Below are 22,493 nucleotides of genomic sequence, written 5' to 3' on the forward strand. Positions count from 1 at the left end.
AACACAATTATATAGAACTCACCTTTTCTCCATAACTCAGCTCAGGTGTTGTTCACTCAACTCACGTTCTTTCTGTCAATGAAAAGACGCATTCATTCAACGACAATATGTGTTTCTGTATGTCTGTCACTAGATGGCGCTAGTGTACACATCATTGACTCACACTTGGCCAGTGAATTCAGAAATAGCACAGCCGACAACAGGACTCCTGCTCTAGTCTACACCCCATCCTGCATCAGTACAACTCATATGATATCTCATCACAACTTCATAACCACAGTAGACCTGGATTGCGTACACAAAATCCTTCAGGCTCGGAGTGCTGATCTAGGATTAAGCCCTATGTCCATAAAAAAAATATTTTGATCTAACAGAACTGATCAGCACACTATGAGACTTTTTGGAATATGTGCCTATGGGAAAGAGCCTTTCTGTATGCTAGACAGTACACAGGCAGCATATTTACCAATAAACTTTTTTTTTTAAAGTTGAAGTTTGTTTACTGCATTTCTATACAATTTAAAAACTCGGTGTCCTCATCTGTAGCCAAGGCCCTGCGTTCAATGAAATACAACCAACAACCTTAGCCTACAAACACAAATACAAATGTAGGCAGGGTTGGACTACCGAATTTGTGGATTTTTTTATTTATTTTTATTTGGGAAATCAGTTAACTTCCTGCATTTTAACACATTTTGCCATGGTGCAGAGAGAAACATTTTCAGTTCTGTAATGTTATTCTACACATTTTGTCATGAGCTGAGAGAAGATTTTGCTGTTTTAAAGCATATTTCCTGCAATTCTCATATTTTGCTATCCGACTGTCCCGTTGGGGGCCCTCTGGAGGTCGGGGCCCCGGAGCAAGTTCCCTGCATGCCCGTTCGGTAATCCGGCCCTGAATGTAGGTGTTTAGTCAGTAACGGTATATAAAATAATAACTTAATAGCCATAACACTAGGCTATAAACAAACACAAAATCACATCTCATGTGCATGCAACTGTCTGGAAACTGTTCAGTGCATCACATAAAGAATGATAGTGGCTTCTAGTAGTTAAAAGGCCATATTAGCATGGGCAGCGCCATTTAGGACTTCCACCATTTTAATGTAGTCAACTGGGTGGGACTTCCAACACCGTTGGCTGATCCCTCCTGGTGACCCTGTTGGAGTCATGTCTACTTTAAAATGGAGATAGCTTAAATGGCACACCCCATGCTGCCATAAATGCTATAATGGCACAGATACAAAGATGAGTCCTCTATCCACTGTTACCATGTTCGCGGTTTTCGTTTATAATTGGGCTACTTTGAAAACTATGTCACGGGTGAAAATGTATTGGTCGTGGGTGGCGGGTTTTTGGGCTACTTCTAAATTACAAAGCGGCCTCCATGGTATTTCTCTTATTGTTTTTTTATATATAAAATATATATGCAGTACCAGTCAAAAGTTTGGACACAACTACTTATTGCAGGGTTTTTCTTTATTTTTAATATTTTCTACATTGTAGAATAATAGTGAAGACATCAAAACTATGAAATAACACATATGGAATTATATAGTAACCAAAAAAAGTGTTAAACAAATCCAAAATATATTTTATATTCCTCAAAGTAGCCACCCTTGATGACAGCTTTGCACACTCTTCACTATTATTCTACAATGTAGAAAATTGTAAAAAGAAATAAAAACCCTGGAATGAGTAGGTGTGTCCACACTTTTGACTGGTACTGTATATATATATATATATATATCACTTTGACCTGCTGCTGCTCACTATCAGTCTTTGAGTGAGTGAGTGAGTGAATGAATGAATGAATGAATGAATGGTGGAGGCAGGGTTGTGTGTGTTCATTGACATAATTGGTTGAGAGAGTGCTGCGGCAGAGACAGCTGAGTAACGGAGACAGCTGAGTAACGGAGACAACTTTTTACCAGTTGTAGGTTGGCTATTTAGATTGGTCATTATGGACACACCCTTTTTCCATAAAACATATTGACCCGGTAGAACTGGCATCACCCTCACCAACTGCTGGACTTCACCTGTTCCCCGAGCCACCTGAATCCATCTGATCCGTTTTCAGTTGGTCACAGTTAGCTTGAGACCCGCCTATTCCAATGAATTATAATCTCTTATTGGTTTTTCCCTGTGACAGTCATTCCTCCTCACTGCCTGCCTGTTGAGTGTGATGCACTGGCGTGTCTAATCTCTCCGCTGTAGTTCCCCATAATGGCGCGTCTCGATCTGGAGCAGCTTTCGTCTAACTCCTCATCGAAGTGAATGGCAGCGGCTCATCCTCCATGCCCTGAACTCGGAAGGGACTGGGAGGGTAGTTTTGCGATGCAACAAGCGTTTTGTGGAGTAGGCTACATCCATTGAAACGGAATAGGTTGTTTTGAAATTCTTGGCAGACTGTTGCGCCAGGAAAAACAATCTCAGTAGCGATGTCCCTGCTGTGCGTCAGAGGTAGGTTTTTCTCCTTTCACTAACCTTTTATTATACTGTAAATATCTGTCACATTACTGACGTAGCTAGGCCTATTTGATCATCTCAAATCAATGTTTGCGCACAGGAAAGTTGTCTGTAGCTATTGGGTAGATGCGCATATCGAGGTGTCACGTTACAGTCCAAACTTGACCAGTACTGATAGTGAGCTATTCCATAACACCCTTTAATCTCTGGCACGCATGTACATTATTTGGGTTTTATATTTGACTTTTGATTCACCCTTTTTTTTTCCCGCTATAGTTAATTAACGGTCAGTCAGCTAACCAATTGGCCACTGAAGTTATTCTACTTTGGCTACCTTGTTACACCGTATCATCCTCTCTTGCCATATCGTTTAATTATGCGCTTAGTGCAGGTCTTCTTTGTTCAGTCATGATAGTTTGAATGAGTTGACTAAGCTACACTGTTATTTAGCTACACAGTGCTTCTCTGTCTGTACTGTCCCTGGAAGACACTATATAATCCATTTAGATTTCTATCCCACTTTGTACAACTGGTCAGCGAATCATCAGAACCTCCGATTTAGAGAATCTGGTGTGCTACTGGTGGAATAGATTTATATGAACTGGAATGGAGGCTGCTGAGGGGAGGATGGAGTCGAATGAAATACATCAGAGAGATGGTTTCCATGTAGTTGATACCACTCTATTGTAGCCATTATGAGCTGTCCTCTCCTCAGCAGCCTCTGCTGATGAACTGGCTAGGGGCTTGCCTGACGACTCAAACTGAATTCTTCCTCTGCTCTCCTCTGTTCTCTGTGTACTTCAGTCTGAGACTGACAACATTGATGTCGTCTGTGGGGATTTCCAAATGAGGGGTGTTGTACAAAACAAAGTCATCAGCGATTGGCTTATCTCTAACCATTCAGAGTAACAAAGCCAATGACATGTTTTCAAACCAACGCTTTACCCACATGGCTCTGGTCCAACTCATTGGTTTCTGAGACTAATCCCAATGGTTAGAATGTTTTTTTTTTCGAGGAATCGTCGGGGAGGTACTCAGATCCAGACGTTGCGGAGAAGAAACTAACATCAGTGGGCGTAGCGTTTTGCCGGGAAAATTAGTTTGGGTAGCCAGGCAAGCTAGGGGGAGGACATGTTTGAGAAAGGAGAGACTATAGGGACTTTTCTGACCAGCATCCAATTGACAGCCCGACTAACCAAAAACCTACAACTGACCCTATCCTTAATCCTCTCCTTAACCAAACCATTCAACACTGTTTTAGGAACACTGTGGGGAATATGGTCATGACACATGTATCGTGCCTAACATTATTTGAATGTGAGTTGAGGCTCCAGATCTGTTCCAGTCTAGTCCACTACTATAATCCATGACTACATCCAAAAGGGCACACTATACCCTAGTGCACTAATTTTGAGTAGAGCCCATAGAGCAATACTTTTGACCAGAGCGCTATGTAAGGAATAGGGTTACATTTGGGATGAATGACAATCATGTTGCTTGATTCACCCTGTGTGTCCTGGATACCTCCTCTTATCAATGGGTGTGATTTGGCCTGAAGCTGTGGAGGCCAGTAGCAACCAACCAGACCATTCTATTACTGAGCAATGTAACACAGAGAGTCAGGACAGCTGGGTCTCCTCTGGGTTCTGTCAACACACACACTCTGTCTGGAGGAGGCAGCCGTCTGGAGGAGGCAGCCGTCTGGAGGAGGCAGCAGTCTAACCCTCTCCTCTCTGGAGGAAGCAGCAGTCTAACCCTCTCCTGTCTGGAGGAGGCAGCCGTCTGGAGGAGGCAGCCGTCTGGAGGAGGCAGCAGTCTAACCCTCTCCTCTCTGGAGGAGGCAGCAGTCTAACCCTCTCCTGTCTGGAGGAGGCAGCAGTCTGGAGGAGGCAGCAGTCTGGAGGAGGCAGCAATCTAACCCTCTCCTGTCTGGAGGAGGCAGCAGTCTGGAGGAGGCAGCAGTCTGGAGGAGGCAGCAGTCTAACCCTCTCCTGTCTGGAGGAGGCAGCAGTCTGGAGGAGGCAGCAGTCTGGAGGAGGCAGCAGTCTAACCCTCTCCTGTCTGGAGGAGGCAGCAGTCTGGAGGAGGCAGCAGTCTGGAGGAGGCAGCAGTCTAACCCTCTCCTGTCTGGAGGAGGCAGCAGTCTGGAGGAGGCAGCAGTCTGGAGGAGGCAGCAGTCTGGAGGAGGCAGCAGTCTGGAGGAGGCAGCAGTCTAACCCTCTCCTGTCTGGAGGAGGCAGCAGTCTGGAGGAGGCAGCAGTCTGGAGGAGGCAGCAGTCTGGAGGAGGCAGCAGTCTGGAGGAGGCAGCAGTCTGGACCTCTCCTTTCCTGAGCCTTGATATTTCTCAGTGAGAAATGGCACCAGAACCTGCTTTAGTTCTATTGATGGGGTGTGTGTGTGTGTGTGTGTTCCTGTAAAGGGGACCCTTCAAGGCCCGTCTGTCAACATGTCTATCAGGAGGCCAAGGCAAGAGATGAGGAGAGGGCTCTGATGACAGCTCAGTCAATACACTGCTGTTTTAGGATCATAATTAGAACAGGGCTGTATAACTAATGCTCCTGCCTCTCGGGTGGGACTGGGGGGAGGGACAGAATCTAACAGGTACAGTACAAATCCTCTTCTTGAAAAGTTACCAAGTGAAAATGTTCTAGATTCGACATTTAGAGAGCTGTCGTATGATTGAAAGTGAGGGTAAAATATTGGTCAAACAGTTAATGGGTTTGGTGCTGCTTGTTTCACGTGAATTTCAGAGGGGGACAGTGGAGGTCTGGTTAGAGAGATATATAATGGAGGGGGACAGAGGAGGTCTGGTTAGAGAGATATAATGGAGGGGGACAGTGGGGGTCTGGTTAGAGAGATGTAATGGAGGGGGACAGTGGGGGTCTGGTTAGAGAGATGTAATGGAGGGGGACAGAGGAGGTCTGGTTAGAGAGATATAATGGAGGGGGACAGAGGAGGTCTGGTTAGAGAGATATAATGGAGGGGGTTAGTGGGGGTCTGGTTAGAGAGATATAATGGAGGAGGTTAGTGGGGGTCTGGTTAGAGAGATATAATGGAGGGGGGATAGTGGGGATCTGGTTAGAGAGATATAATGGAGGGGTTAGAGGAGGTCTGGTTAGAGAGATATAATGGAGGGGGACAGAGGAGGTCTGGTTAGAGAGATATAATGGAGGGGGACAGAGGAGGTCTGGTTAGAGAGATATAATGGAGGGGGTTAGTGGGGGTCTGGTTAGAGAGATATAATGGAGGAGGTTAGTGGGGGTCTGGTTAGAGAGATATAATGGAGGGGGGATAGTGGGGATCTGGTTAGAGAGATATAATGGAGGGGGATAGAGGAGGTCTGGTTAGAGAGATATAATGGAGGGGGATAGAGGAGGTCTGGTTAGAGAGATATAATGGAGGGGGATAGTGGGGGTCTGGTTAGAGAGATATAATGGAGGGGGGATAGTGGGGATCTGGTTAGAGAGATATAATGGAGGGGGATAGAGGAGGTCTGGTTAGAGAGATATAATGGAGGGATAGTGGAGGTCTGGTTAGAGAGATATAATGGAGGGATAGTGGAGGTCTGGTTAGAGAGATATAATGGAGGGGGACAGAGGAGGTCTGGTTAGAGAGATATAATGGAGGGGGGATAGAGGAGGTCTGGTTAGAGAGATATAATGGAGGGGGACAGAGGAGGTCTGGTTAGAGAGATATAATGGAGGGGGATAGAGAGAGATATAATGGAGGGGGATAGTGGGGGTCTGGTTAGAGAGATATAATGGAGGTGACAGAGGAGGTCTGGTTAGAGAGATATAATGGAGGGGGATAGAGAGAGATATAATGGAGGGGGTTAGTGGGGGTCTGGTTAGAGAGATATAATGGAGGGGGGAGGGTGGGGGTCTGGTTAGAGAGATATAATGAAGGGGGATAGAGAGAGAGATATAATGGAGGGGGGATAGTGGGGATCTGGTTAGAGAGATATAATGGAGGGGGATAGAGGAGGTCTGGTTAGAGAGATATAATGGAGGGATAGTGGAGGTCTGGTTAGAGAGATATAATGGAGGGATAGTGGAGGTCTGGTTAGAGAGATATAATGGAGGGGGACAGAGGAGGTCTGGTTAGAGAGATATAATGAAGGGGGGATAGAGGAGGTCTGGTTAGAGAGATATAATGGAGGGGGACAGAGGAGGTCTGGTTAGAGAGATATAATGGAGGGGGATAGAGAGAGATATAATGGAGGGGGATAGTGGGGGTCTGGTTAGAGAGATATAATGGAGGGGACAGAGGAGGTCTGGTTAGAGAGATATAATGGAGGGGGATAGAGAGAGATATAATGGAGGGGGTTAGTGGGGGTCTGGTTAGAGAGATATAATGGAGGGGGGAGGGTGGGGGTCTGGTTAGAGAGATATAATGAAGGGGGATAGAGAGAGAGATATAATGGAGGGGGACAGAGGAGGTCTGGTTAGAGAGATATAATGGAGGGGGACAGAGGAGGTCTGGTTAGAGAGATATAATGGAGGGGGACAGAGGAGGTCTGGTTAGAGAGATATAATGGAGGGGTTAGAGGAGGTCTGGTTAGAGAGATATAATGGAGGGGGACAGAGGAGGTCTGGTTAGAGAGATATAATGGAGGGGGGATAGTGGGGATCTGGTTAGAGAGATATAATGGAGGGGTTAGAGGAGGTCTGGTTAGAGAGATATAATGGAGGGGTTAGAGGAGGTCTGGTTAGAGAGATATAATGGAGGGGGATAGAGAGAGATATAATGGAGGGGGATAGTGGGGGTCTGGTTAGAGAGATATAATGGAGGGGGACAGAGGAGGTCTGGTTAGAGAGATATAATGGAGGATGATAGAGAGAGATATAATGGAGGGGGTTCGTGGGGGTCTGGTTAGAGAGATATAATGGAGGGGGGAGGTTGGGGGTCTGGTTAGAGAGATATAATGGAGGGGGATAGAGAGAGAGATATATAATGGAGGGGGACAGAGGAGGTCTGGTTAGAGAGATATAATGGAGGGGGTTAGAGGAGGTCTGGTTTGAGAGGGATGTATGTATATTTAATGGAGTGCGGGCAGGGAGTCACAGATGTAAGGGATAGTGTGTAGACTCGAGGGAGAGCATTGGACTGATACTAGTACAGAATCAGTGGCCGGAATGAGGGGAGGAGCTAGAGGGAATAATCCTCTCGCCATCTGGTGTGTGTGTGTGTGTGTGTGTGTGTGTGTGTGTGTGTGTGTGTGTGTGTCAGTCATTACGTGGGACAGGGTCCTGGTGTACTTCCTGTCATCCCTTGTCACCTTTTGTCTTCCTGACTGACTCCCGGGGCTGCGCCTCGCTTTTTGGTGACCTTAGGCAAGATTTTGAAGTGGGGTTTCCCCACCTCGCAGGCAAAACATTTTAGTAGCCCTCCTGTTGACGGCCGAGAGAACATTTTTGAGTTTTAAAGTAAATTTCCTGCGATTCTTCTACTTATTTTGCCATGGGAAGGAGAGACATTTTTTTTCTTTTCTCCAAATGTTCCTGTTAGCGCAGACAAGCCCCACCCTCTACCAGTTCCAAAACTCCTTGGTACAGATCTAGGATCAGTTTCCCCATCTCTATCCGGACCTTAACCATTACTGGAGAAAATACGAAACTGACCCCAGATCACCAATCCCAACTAGTGTTGCACAGTATACCTAAAACTTTACTTTTTTGATACTAAACATGAAAAAACGGTTTGTTAAAATAATTTTTGTGACTTTCTTTACTTCTTTCAAATGTGTCTCTCACTGATCAACTCTATCATTGCAGTCGATGTCCCCCTTATAGAGCTAGAGCACTGTGCCTGCTGCACTTAGCCTGTACTGGGAGTCTGGGCTGTATCATGTTAGCTCCCCACTTAGCCTGTACTGGGAGTCTGGACTGCATCATGTTAGCTCCCCACTTAGCCTGTACTGGGAGTCTGGGCTGCATCATGTTAGCTCCCCACTTAGCCTCCTGTACTGGGAGTCTGGGCTGTATCATGTTAGCTCCCCACTTAGCCTGTACTGGGAGTCAGGGCTGCATCATGTTAGCTCCCCACTTAGCCTCCTGTACTGGGAGTCTGGGCTGTATCATGTTAGCTCCCCACTTAGCCTCCTGTACTGGGAGTCAGGGCTGCATCATGTTAGCTCCCCACTTAGCCTCCTGTACTGGGAGTCTGGACTGTATCATGTTAGCTCCCCACTTAGCCTGTACTGGGAGTCTGGGCTGTATCATGTTAGCTCCCCACTTAGCCTCCTGTACTGGGAGTCTGGACTGTATCATGTTAGCTCCCCACTTAGCCTGTACTGGGAGTCTGGGCTGTATCATGTTAGCTCCCCACTTAGCCTCCTGTACTGGGAGTCTGGACTGTATCATGTTAGCTCCCCACTTAGCCTGTACTGGGAGTCTGGGCTGTATCATGTTAGCTCCCCACTTAGCCTCCTGTACTGGGAGTCTGGACTGTATCATGTTAGCTCCCCACTTAGCCTGTACTGGGAGTCTGGGCTGTATCATGTTAGCTCCCCACTTAGCCTCCTGTACTGGGAGTCAGGGCTGTATCATGTTAGCTCCCCACTTAGCCTGTACTGGGAGTCTGGGCTGCATCATGTTAGCTCCCCACTTAGCCTGTACTGGGAGTCTGGACTGTATCATGTTAGCTCCCCACTTAGCCTCCTGTACTGGGAGTCTAGGCTGCATCATGTTAGCTCCCCACTTAGCCTGTACTGGGAGTCTGGGCTGTATCATGTTAGCTCCCCACTTAGCCTCCTGTACTGGGAGTCTGGACTGCATCATGTTAGGTCCCCACTTAGCCTGTACTGGGAGTCTGGACTGCATCATGTTAGGTCCCCACTTAGCCTGTACTGGGAGTCTGGGCTGTATCATGTTAGCTCCCCACTTAGCCTGTACTGGGAGTCTGGACTGTATCATGTTAGCTCCCCACTTAGCCTCCTGTACTGGGAGTCTGGACTGTATCATGTTAGCTCCCCACTTAGCCTGTACTGGGAGTCTGGACTGTATCATGTTAGGTCCCCACTTAGCCTCCTGTACTGGGAGTCTGGGCTGTATCATGTTAGGTCCCCACTTAGCCTCCTGTACTGGGAGTCTGGGCTGTATCATGTTAGCTCCCCACTTAGCCTGTACTGGGAGTCTGGGCTGCATCATGTTAGCTCCCCACTTAGCCTCCTGTACTGGGAGTCTGGGCTGTATCATGTTAGCTCCCCACTCATGCTGCACAGAAGTTAACACACTTGAATAATGTGACACGGCATATAGAAATGTTGAAACTGTTAATTACTGTTCGCAAAAACAATTTCTCTACAGGCTAGAATACTTTTTACAATGCAAGAAGATACCGGTAGCTTCTAACATTATTTGCTAGCTAACATCAATCAATTCACTACCCTGGTACTTTTTTTTGTGATAATATGCAAAACATAACAGAAAATATGCTGAGTTCATAGCTGATTGGCACCAAAATTGTATTAATTCACTTCATCAGTCTCTCTCTCCCACGTCTCTTCCAAAGATGATTTATTGCCTCCAGCGACCTGTCTGTGTGTGTGAGAAGGGCTCCGACGGGCCGACCAGTGTTGCCAACTACTTTTTCAGTGAGAATCGCTATTGGCTCTTTGATTTGTCACAAGAAGACGTTTTGTCATTGCCGCGATGACCTCACAGCACCTTGCTGCGGAACCTGACACAAGTTCAATAACTCAGTGCATGCTTGTACTCCTATTGAATATGTATTCACCTGTATTGTGAATAGACCTACAGTAGGCTACATCTTGATTTACCCAGTTGATCAGTAGACATTTACCATTCAAATAAATTATTACCATTATTTTGTTACGTAGTTAGATTGGTAAAAACAAAGTAAAATGAATTGTATGACTGTATAATTGATTCACTAATGCATACAGTACATTGCTGTCTGAAAAAACGGTTACATAAAATCTAATGACATTGAACTCAAAAGATGTCCACCGATTTGAAAAACTCGGCTACTGCTCTGATCTGACTGGATTAAGTTCTAGGACTTTGGTTAATATGCTTTTTATTTTTGTTTTATTTTTTTACTGCGGTATCGTTTTTGGATCAAGTATTGAGATGCTAAACCTGGTATTGGTGTCGAAGTTAAAATTCAGGTATCGTATCAACACTAGTCCCAACAGTTCAATATCTATAGAGCTGTCCATGGTGCTGAAGTCCCTTCCAATTGCAGCAAAGTGCTGAATTCCCCTTTGACTGTCTAGGTTTTAAACTGGGGTTGTCTGCACCACAACTGTGTTATTAGCCCACTGAGCTATAGCGTAGGCATCAGCTCTATCAAACAAAAAAGTCTTCATGTTTCAGGCCATGTTTAGCCCACTGAGCTAAAGCCTGCTTTGGAAACGTCCAAGCAACACGTGTAAAAGTCCTCCAACCCATTTGTGCAATTGTAGGAGATTGACATGACATTCCATACAAACGACACAGAGTGCCACAAAGGGGGTGGGCAGGAGCCTGATGATGGGAATTCAGGATATTAAAGCGGATTGTGACATCATGATAATCTGACAGGGTGTTCTCTCTGACCTCTGGTGACCCCGGCCTGGCTCCGCTTCCCGCTCTCCTCTCTCTCTCTCTGCCTCCTTGTTCTCCTCTCTCTCTCCGCCTCCTTGTTCTCCTCTCTCTCTCCGCCTCCTTGTTCTCCTCTCTCTCTCCGCCCCCCTGTTGTCCTCGCGCTCTCTCTCCGCCCCCCTGTTGTCCTCACTCTCTCTCTCCGCCCCCCTGTTGTCCTCGCGCTCTCTCTCCGCCCCCCTGTTGTCCTCGCGCTCTCTCTCCGCCCCCCTGTTGTCCTCGCGCTCTCTCTCCGCCCCCCCTGTTGTCCTCGCGCTCTCTCTCCGCCCCCCTGTTGTCCTCGCGCTCTCTCTCCGCCCCCCTGTTGTCCTCGCGCTCTCTCTCCGCCCCCCTGTTGTCCTCGCTCTCGCTTCTCTGTCTGTTGGAGGGCTTTAAATAGAGACCAACCTTGCCAAGGGTTGGATTTGGAATACAGTGTTTTGATAGAGGGAATGATGGGTCGTGGAGTTTGCCTTGCTTCACACGCAGATGGATTTGACCCACAGTAAGTTGTCACAGAGCAGAGTATTGCTATGTACACACACACACTGGTCGTATGTGGGATTAAATGTTACATCATTATATCCTCTCAAAAGTCTGTCACAGATTTTTCAGAGCAGCCATTGTCCAGCAGGCCAAATGGCATTATGATGGCACACAGTCAGCCTCTCTCCTGTGTCCCAATAATCTCTACTTTCTCCTGAAGTGTCGACGTTCACTTCTCCCTATAAATGTAAAAGTATTAAATTGCTGTTGGTGCAATATGCTACCAAGAGGGCGTTCCCACCACATTTTCTATGCCAGTTATTCGCCGTCAAATCCATGAAGGGAAGTGAATAAGTGCACACTTTGAGAGAAAGAAGAGTGACTGTGTGTCACTCTATATCCCCCCTCTCCTCCGGCACCCTCGAGGTTCCTCCCTCAGGTGGTCTGACTGCGTCTCGGTCCCTCTGGAGCCTGTCTTAATTGGGCTGTTGCCACGGGTTACCAGTGACACAGCTTGGAGTTCAGTCTGTCTGATGATGCAGTCATTAAGTACAGTTGAAGTCGGAAGTTTACATACACCTTAGCCAAATACATTTAAACTCAGTTTTTCACAATTCCTGATATTTCATCCTAGTAAAAATGTCCTGTTTTAGGTCAGTTAGGATCACCACTTTATTTAAAAAATGTGAAATGTCAATAATAGTAGAGAATTATTTATTTGAGCTTTTATTTCTTTCCTCACATTTCCAGTGGGTCAGAAGTTTACATACACTCAATTAGTATTTGTTAGCATTGCTTTTAAATGGTTTAACTTGAGTCAAACGTTTTGGGTAGCCATCCACAAGCTTCCCACAATAAGTTGGGTGAATTTTGGCCCATTCCTCCTGACAGAGCTGGTGTAACTGAGTCAGGTTTGTAGGCCTCCTTGCTCACACACACTTTTTCAGTTCTGCCCACACATTTTCTATGGGATTGAGGTCTGGGTTTTGTGATGGCCACTCCAATACCTTGACTTATTTGTCCTTAAGCCATTTTGCCACAACTTTGGAAGTATGCTTGGGGTTATTGTCCATTTTGAAGACCCATTTGTGACCAAGCTTTAACTTCCTAACTGATGTCTTGAGATGTTGCTTCAATATATCCACATCATTTTCCATCCTCATGATGCCATTTATTTTGTGAAGTGCACCAGTCCTTCCTGCAGCAAAGCACCCCCACAACATGATGCTGCCACCCCCGTGCTTCACGGTTGGGATGGTGTTCTTCGGCTTGCAAGCCTCCCCCTTTTTCCTCCAAACATAACGATGGTCATTATGGCCAAACAGTTCTATTTTTGTTTCATCAGACCAGAGGACAATTTTCCAAAAAGTACGATCTTTGTCCCCATGTGCAGTTGCAAACCATAGTCTGGCTCTTTCATGGTGGTTTTGGAGCAGTGGCTTCTTTCTTTCCGAGTGGCCTTTCAGATTATGTCGATGTAGGACTCATTTTACTGTGGATATAGATACTTTTGTACTTGTTTCTTCCAGCATCTTCACAAGGTCTTTTGCTGTTGTTCTGGGATTGATTTGCTCTTTTTGCAACAAAGTACGTTAATCTCTAGGAGACAGAATGTGTCTCCTTCCTGAGTGGTATGACTGCTCTGTGGTCACATGGTGTTTATACTTGCATACTATTGTTTGTACAGATGAACGTGGTACCTTCAGGCATTTGGAAATTGCTCCCAAGGATGAACCAGACTTGTGGAAGTCTACACTTTTTTTTCTGAGGTCTTGGCTGATTTCTTTTGATTTTCCCATGATGTCAAGCAAAGAGGCACTGAGTTTGAAGGTAGGCCTTGAAATACATCCACAGGTATACCTCCAATTGACTCAAATGATGTCAATTAGCCTATGAGAAGCTTCTAAAGCCATGACATCATTTTCTGGAATTTTCCAAGCTGTTTAAAGGCACAGTCAACTTAGTGTATGTAAACTTCTGACCCACTGGAATTGTGATACAGTGAATTATAAGTGAAATAATCTGTCTGTAAACAATTGTTGGAAAAATTACTTGTGTCGTGTACAAAGTAGATGTCCTAACCGACTTGCCAAAACTATAGTTTGTTAACAAGACATTTTTGGAGTGGTTGAAAAACGAGTTTTAATGACTTCAACCTAAGTGTATGTGAACTTCCGACTTCAACTGTATGATGGGGTGTGGTAGAGCAGGCTTTAAGTATGATGGGGTAGAGCAGGCTTTAAGTATGATGGGGTAGAGCGGGCTTTAAGTATGATGGGGTAGAGCGGGCTTTAAGTATGATGGAGTAGAGCAGGCTTTAAGTATGATTGGGTAGAGCAGGCTTTAAGTATGACGGGGTAGAGCGGGCTTTAAGTATGATGGAGTAGAGCGGGCTTTAAGTATGATTGGGTAGAGCGGGCTTTAAGTATGATTGGGTAGAGCAGGCTTTAAGTATGATGGGGTAGAGCGGGCTTTAAGTATGATGGGGTAGAGCGGGCTTTAAGTATGATGGGGTAGAGAAGGCTTTAAGTATGATGGGGTAGAGCAGGCTTTAAGTATGATGGAGTAGAGCAGGCTTTAAGTATGATTGGGTAGAGCAGGCTTTAAGTATGATGGGGTAGAGCGGGCTTTAAGTATGATGGGGTAGAGCAGGCTTTAAGTATGATGGGGTAGAACAGGCTTTAAGTATGATGTGGTGGGGTAGAACCGGTATTAAGTCCTTATATTAAGTCCTACAAATATAAGATCTTAATTTGAGCCAGTTTTCTACAGCAGGAAAATAATCCTGAAACAACAGGAAATGTGAATTATTATGTGGATTATCATTAATGGAGATTTGTGTAGGGGTGATACATTTATTGTAAGGAAAACAGTAATTTCCACTTTGATAACATCAGAAGCCTTTTTAAACCTCAAGTACACTACAAGTTAAAAATGTCCTGCATTGCAGGAAAGTTATCCTGCAACAGGATGATCAAATTAAGATCCTGCATCTGTATCTGACTGGTAGACTGAGAGGCTGGGAGGGTCAGACTAGAGAGGGAGAGATGACAACAGAACATGTGATCCTAGTACACAGTATGACAGGAGGATGTTTGTCTATGACACACACACACACACAGACCATATTTCACCTTTCTAAAACAGAGGTGTGTGTGTGTGTGTGTGTGTGTGTAGATGAGGGAAGGGCCCCAGCTGCCAGTATTAAGTGGCTGCAACAGGTCAGTAATGATACAGCTGCCTGGGCGTTCACGTCCAGTCACTCCGTGAGACATACAGCAGCTATATACAGACCTGAGGTGTCTACCTGTATAACTGTTCATCAGACTAGACCTGAGGTCTATTTCAGTATAACTGTTTATCAGACTATTTCAGTATAACTGTTTATCAGACTAGACCTGAGGTCTATTTCAGTATAAGTGTTCATCAGACTAGACCTGAGGTCTATTTCAGTATAAGTGTTCATCAGACTAGACCTGAGGTCTATTTCAGTATAACTGTTCATCAGACTAGACCTGAGGTCTATTTCAGTATATGTCTGTCTGTATAAAAAGCACTTTATGAAGGCTGCTACTACTGTTTTAGGCTTCGCCATGTCTCTACTTGTGGATCCCTTACAGTGAGTGTGTGTGTGCACCCCTTTGTTCCGGTCCAGATCAGTCCAGTCGTGCTGAATGAAGAGTGGGTGATAGATACACTGAGCAGATTCTATTACTGTGTGTATGAGCGGGCTTCAGAGGGCTGCTAAAAGCTGTCTTTGATTCAGATGACAGTTCATTAACTCTCTGTGCTTCAAAGGCTCTTGCGCCCATGCAGACCCCCCCCACACACTCTCTCTCTCTCTCTCTCTCTCTCTCTCTCTCTCGCTCTCACACACACACGTTTGTTTTACTATCCTTGTGAGGACCAACCAATTGATTCCCATTCAAAATCCCCTTTTCCCTAACCTTAACCCTAATTCTAACCCTAACCATAATTGTAAACCTAACCCCTAAGCCAAAAATAGTAATTTTCCTTGTGGGGACTGGGGAAATGTCCCCACTTGTCTGAATTTTCCTTGTTTTACTATCCTGAGAACTTCTGGTTCTCACAAGGATAGTAAAGCCAAAAAACCACCACACACACACACACACACACACACAGGCGTCATTGTTAATGCTGATGGTCTCTAATGAAGTCATCACTGTGTGACTAAAACAATATGGCTCGAAGTGAGATGACTTTGACATCATCGTTCAATAAAGAGTGAATGAAAGCAAAGGATTTGTCGTTCGCTACAAGACTTTCAGAGTTCTGTGTGTTTCTTAGGGTCAAGGGACCTGGTTTGTTAACCCCCTTACTGCACCTATGAGTCTGGAGGGTTCCCTGTGTTCTATTCTGATTCTCTAAACACACAGGAGAGATCTAATCTAATCTAACCCTGCTTAAAGCTTTAGGCTAGGGATTATCCCGCCAGAAAACCCCTGCTCCCCCACACACACTGACGGCAGGTGATTTTACATTTTAGTCATTTAGCGGGCGCTCTTATCCAGAGCAACTTACAGTAGTGAGTGCATACATTTTTTTTCATTCGTACTGGTCCGCCGTAGGAATCGAACCCACAACACTGGCGTTGCAAGTGCCGTGCTCTACCAAGTGAATACGACGATTGTGGACAGAGAGGATGCTAGATCAGCACTTAGACGCTTGATAAATACAGCCCAACATCTGCTGACTCTGCTGTCTGTCCCTATGTTCTACATTTGAAATGTTTACTTTTGAGTCATTTAGTAGACGCTCTTGTCCAGAGTGACTTAGTTAGTGCATTCATCTTAAGATAGCTAGGTGGGACAACCACATATCACAAGCATAGAAAGTACATTACATTGTGACATTACTCTCTGGTCCCAGAAGAGGACGGTGATACTGCTATAGTGAACTCAGACCTCAGGTTGAGCTGGGAAATGTATCGGCCTCCAGGGGTGAAGACTATTACAGAGGGACTGACTGGCTGGCGGAGTGCCAACTAGGACACTGGGCCTTTCCTTAGTGTCAGTCTGCCAACCTGACATGAACCGTGGCAAGCTGTGCCGAGCGACGGCTTCAGACAAATCACCTGTTTAACACCCCTGTGTGTGTGTGTGTGTGTGTGTGGCAGTCTATAAATAATCTCACACATTACTGTCTGTCTCCCTTTCTCTCTACACTCTACAAACCACTGTCATGGAAGTGTGTTTTTTTTATTTGATGTCCCTGTTGATAATAGGACTAACCTTTCTCTTCTTTCTCTCTCTCTTTCAGTGAAGAAAGCCAAGCTGCATGGGCCTCCAGGTAAAAAAGACCAACGCACAAATAATATTTGGTTCTCATTTATCGACAGTGCCTTCAAAAATATTCAAAATTGATTAAATATATATGTTTCTCATCCATCTACACACAATACCCCATAATGACAGTGAAAACATATTTTTTGAAATTGTTACAAGTTTATTGAAATACAGAAATATCTAATTTACAAAAGTATTCACACCTAATTTACAAAAGTATTCACACCTGAGTCGGGCACCTTTTGGCGGCGATTACAGCTTTGAGTTGTCTTGGCTATGTCTGTAGCAGTTTTGGATGTAGCTATTTTTCTCCCATTCTTCCTTGCAGATTTTCTTAAGCTCTGTTAAGTTAGATGAGGAGCGGCATTGAACAGCAATCTTCAAGTCTTTCCAAAGTTGTTCAATTGGATTCAAGTCTGAGCTTTTGCTGGGCCACTCAAGGACTTTCACATTCTTGTTCTGAAGCTATTCCAGTGTTGCTTTGGCTGTATGCTTGGGGTCATTGTCTGGTCGGAATGTAAATCTTCGCCCCCAGTCTAAGGTCATTTGCACTCTGAAGCAGGTTCTCATCAAGGATTTGTCTGTATTTGGGTTATATTCATTGTTCCCTCTATCCTTACCAGTCTCCCAGGCCCTGCAGCTGAAAATCATCCCCATAGCATGATGCTGTCACCACCATGCTTCACGGTAGGGATTGTTTTAGACGGGTGATGAGCTGTGCCTGGTTTTCTCCAGACATAATGCTTTGCATACAGGCCAAAGAGGTCAAATTTTTGTCCCATCAGACTACAGAAACATTTGCCTTATGTTCTGTCTTTCACGTGCCTTTTTGCAAACTCCAGGCAGGCATGCTGTCATGGAAGCCACTCCTGTGAAAAAGGACCGTCTGGCCACTCTTACCATAAAGGCCAGATTGGTGAAGTGCTGTAGAGACTGTTGTCCTTCTGGCAGGTTCTCCCATCTCAGCCAAGGAACTTTGTAGTTCTGTCAGAGTGGTCATTGTGTTTTTTTTTTTTTAAGGTCACCTTTTCCCGGTTGCTCAGTTTGGTAGGACGGCCAGCTCTAGGCTGGGTAGTTCTCTCTCTCTCTCTCTCTCTCTATATATATATATATATATATCTCAATGCTGGAGACCACTGTGCTGTTAGAAACTTTCAACACTCTAGAAATCGTTTTATACCCTTCCCCAGACATACACTGAGTTTGCAAAACATTAGGAACACCTTCCAAATATTGAGTAGCACCCCTTTTGCCCTCAGAAGTGCCTCAATTCGTTGGCGCATGGCCTCTACAAGGTTTAGGAAGTGTTCCACAGGAATGCTGGCCCATGTTAACTCCAATTTTTCCTACAGTTGTGTCAAGTTGGCTGGATGTCCTTTGGGTGGTGGACCATTTTTGATACACACGGGAAATTGTTGAGCGTGAAAAATGCAGCAGCGTTGCAGTTCTTGACACACGCCGTGTGGACAGGTGTGTTTATCTAAGCAATTGAATTGGCCACAGGTGGACTCCAATCAAGTTGTAGTGACAGCTCAAGGATGATCAAAGGAAATTGGATGCACCTGAGCTCAATTTGGAGGGTCATAGCAAAGGGGTGGGAATAGTTATGTAAATGTCATATTTCTGTATTTCATATTCAATACTTTTGCAAAAATGTCTAAACATATTTTCACTTTGTCATTACGGAATATTGTGTGTAGATGGGTGAAATCTATTTTAATACATTTTGAATTCAGGCTGTAACACAACAAAATGTGGAATAATTCAAGGCTTATGAATACTTTCTGAAGGCACTGTACGTGGAGAATGGTGATCAGTCTAGCTGAGAACTGGTTTCCCTGCTTGTCGTCATGGTGCTGGATTAGAGGATACTCTTGACAGGCTGTGTCGGTTCTAACTACACTCTCTGGCTAAGTTTTATGACCTCATCGCCAGTCTTTCCCCTCAATTGGCTTTGAGCCCCTTAACTCTCCCCTCTTCCTCTCCTCCACACCGGGTACAGCTGTCCATCTCATCATTTAATCTGGGGATAGATAGATGAGAACTGAGAAATAGAATGTGAAATCAGCACAACTGGTCCCCTGTAGCTAGACGGAGACGGCACAACTGGTCCCCTGTAGCTAGACGGAGACGGCACAACTGGTCCCCTGTAGCTAGACGGAGACGGCACAACTGGTCCCCTGTAGCTAGACGGAGACGGCACAACTGGTCCCCTGTAGCTAGACGGAGACGGCACAACTGGTCCCCTGTAGCTAGACGGAGACGGCACAACTGGTCCCCTGTAGCTAGACGGAGACGGCACAACTGGTCCCCTGTAGCTAGACGGAGACGGCACAACTGGTCCCCTGTAGCTAGACGGAGACGGCACAACTGGTCCCCTGTAGCTAGACGGAGACGGCACAACTGGTCCCCTGTAGCTAGACGGAGACGGCACAACTGGTCCCCTGTAGCTAGACGGAGACGGCACAACTGGTCCCCTGTAGCTAGACGGAGACGGCACAACTGGTCCCCTGTAGCTAGACGGAGACGGCACAACTGGTCACCTGTAGCTAGACGGAGACGGCACAACTGGTCACCTGTAGCTAGATGTTAGGGAGATGGATAAATAGCTCAGTGTGTGAATAAGGGGGAGGGAAGCCCCCACACACACACACACACACACAGATTGTTCCTCACCAGAGTTGTCCTCAGCCCTTGATTGGAGGAGCATCACTGATAGCGTTGCGATTTGATTGGTCCAGTGCTATTGGGAGCAAAGAACTGCATTTTCGTCAGTCATTTATCTCACTAACAAGTAAGGAAGATCTTCCAAGAGATGTGATGGCACAGGATAATATTGTATCATTATAATGATAATGGTATCCAGTGGTGTCATATCAAATGCAACAACACTGAGTACCCCTCATGTTTCCTGTCATGGCCCAGTTTGGGAACATCCTTATAATGATCTAGTTCAGTAAGATGCCAGGAGGCAGGTTTTGTCTTGTCCCTCTGTAGTCCTGTCTGTCTGCTGTCCCAAAGGAGCCTCTCTCTGGGGACATGACACGGCTCCTAAGTTTCCATGTTTTTGTGTCATTGAGCTAAACTCGTTTTTTTGGGGGTTTGAGCACAGTATCAATATCTAGCAAATTAAATTCCTCCGTTTCTCCCTATCTCTCTGCCTCTCTGCTTCCTCACTCCCTCCCCCTCTCTCTCCTCCACCCCACTCTTTCTCCCCCCCTCCATCCCTCACAGCTGTCTCAGTATTTCTAAAGTGAATGGAGATTGTTAAAGTGATTCTCTGGTACTTTTGTTTACTTTTTTAGCCAGTAGTTCTGAAAGTAACACTCACAAGCCAAAAGTGGTCCCTGAAAATTGCGCACTACATCACATATGTGAACTATGTCATTGTTCTCACTCTGCTGTGTGTGCATCTTGCTAGCTGTCACTCAAACGGCGAGGGGCTGAAGCTCATTGTCTAGAACTTGAATTGCTAGGGGGCTGCCCCACGTGGGGGGGAAAGTGTTGGAAAAATGGCACAGCTTACAAGAAAAACGGTTGCTTTCAAACTAGGGTTTTCGTGGATAATTTAAGTAAAACTGTAATTCTACTCATATATTCTGCATGTATGAACTACACATTGACACATATCCAGGCCAAAGCGGGAGGTTTTAAAAAATATTTAGTAGTCACCAAAGTTCCGGAGCATATCTTTAAAGAACTCATCACCCGCACAACTCTATCACCGTCCGGGCTGTACAGGGGAGGGAGGGGGGTGTTATGGGCTGTACAGGGTCTTTGTATTGTAACAGAGGACACATCCCAAATAGCACCCTATTCACTATATAGTGCACTACGTTTGACCAGGACCCATAGGGCTATGGTGCACTTTATAGGGAATAGGGTGCCATTTGGGCCGTGGGGGGAAAAAGTACTCAATTGTCATACTTGAGGAAAAGTAAAGATACTTTTACTATTTTCTATTAAAATAGTAAGGTATTTGGTTTTAAATATACTTAAGTATCAAAAGTAAATGGAATTGCTAAAATGTACTTAAGTATTGAAAGTAAAAGTAGAAATTGTTTCAGATTTCTTATTAAGCCAAAACTTTTTAGTCCGGTACCCCTTCAAACATTCAACCTCCAGCTGCATACCCCCTCTAGCACCAGGGTCAGCACACTCTCAAATGTTGGTAAAAGCTGCAATACAGGCCCTAGCCTGCTCCAATTTTTTTATTTTTTTATTTAATTGTGTTCAGTCATTTCTGTTGGCCAAACTAAGTTACAGCTGTAATGTTATGTTTGTCACAATATAATAGAATTACCAGTACTTCTATTAATGCTATTTTTACTCAAACCAGGAAAAGAAAAAGCAAAGATGGCAAGATGCTAAACGTAATATAATAACCTATTTGTATTATCCCTATAAACAATGACTTTACATACATAGTTTTGATTTTACCCTAATAAAATTAAGCAACTTTTATGAAGGATTTGGTATTGGCTATTATTAGGATTAGCTACTGCAGGCCTTATGAAGGCAGCGGGCGCCGGCGCTCCAACTGACTCCGACAATTGATCTTGAGATGAGGAAGAAAGTTTTAGGCCTACTAGAATTACACATTTAATCTAACAATATAATGCTTATAAACTCAACAACAAAAAAATAAACATCCTCTCACTGTCAATTACGTTTATTTTCAGCAAACTTAACATGTGTAAATATTTGTATGAACATAACAAGATGCAACAACTGAGACATAAACTGAACAAGTTCCACAGACATGTCACTAACAGAAATGGAATAATGTGTCCCTGAACAAAAGGGGGGTCAAAATCAAAAGTAACAGTCAGTATCTGGTGTGGCCACCAGCTGTATTAAGTACCGCAGTGTATCTCCTCCTTATGGACTGCACCAGATTTGCCAGTTCTTGCTGTGAGATGTTACCCCACTCTTCCAAGTTCCCGGACATTTCTGGGGGGAATGGTCCTAGCCCTCACCCTCCGATCCAACAGGTCCCAGACGTGCTCAATGGGATTGAGATCCAGGCTTTTCGCTGGCCATGGCAGAACACTGACATTCCTGTCTTGCTGGAAAGCACTCACAGAACGACCAGTATGGCTGGTGGCATTGTCATGCTGGAGGGTCATGTCAGGATGAGTCTGCAGGAAGGGTGCCACATGAGGGAGGAGGATGTCTTCCCTGTAACGCACTGCGTTGAGATTGCCTGCAATGACAACAAGCTCAGTCCGATGATGCTGTGACACACCGCCCCAGACCATGATGGACCCTCCAACTCCTAATCGATCCCGCTCCAGAGTACAGGCCTCGGTGTAACGCTCATTCCTTCGACGATAAACGTGAATTCGATCATCACCCCTGGTGAGACAAAACCGCGACTCGTCAGTGAAGAGGACTTTTTGCCAGTCCTGTCTGGTCCAGCGACGGTGGGTTTTTGCCCATAAGAGAGGTTGTTGTCTGGTGAGGACCTGCCTTACAACAGGCCTACAAGCCCTCAGTCCAGCCTCTCTCAGCCTATTGCGGACAGTCTGAGCACTGATGGAGGGATTGTGCATTCCTGGGCAGTTGTTGTTGCCCAGGAACACAAGTTCTGGAGCATGTCTTTAATGAACTTATCACCCACACAACTCTCTCTCATTCCTGGGC

At 45.3% G+C, this 22,493-nt stretch overlaps 1 long non-coding RNA gene across 2 annotated transcripts in view; it reads left to right on the forward strand.

Annotated features, from left to right (window-relative positions):
- Window positions 1-2,354: 2,354 nt before the first annotated feature.
- Window positions 2,355-22,493, forward strand: part of LOC115200575 (uncharacterized) — a 73,072-nt gene continuing 52,933 nt past the window's right edge. For both annotated transcript variants that reach the window (XR_003879539.1, XR_003879540.1), the window contains exons 1-2: window positions 2,355-2,463; window positions 16,822-16,851. This is a non-coding gene — a long non-coding RNA (uncharacterized LOC115200575). The remainder of the gene's footprint in view (window positions 2,464-16,821; window positions 16,852-22,493) is intronic.

Source organism: Salmo trutta, chromosome 9 (assembly GCF_901001165.1).
Source record: "Salmo trutta chromosome 9, fSalTru1.1, whole genome shotgun sequence".
NCBI classification, from domain to species: Eukaryota; Metazoa; Chordata; class Actinopteri; order Salmoniformes; family Salmonidae; genus Salmo; species Salmo trutta.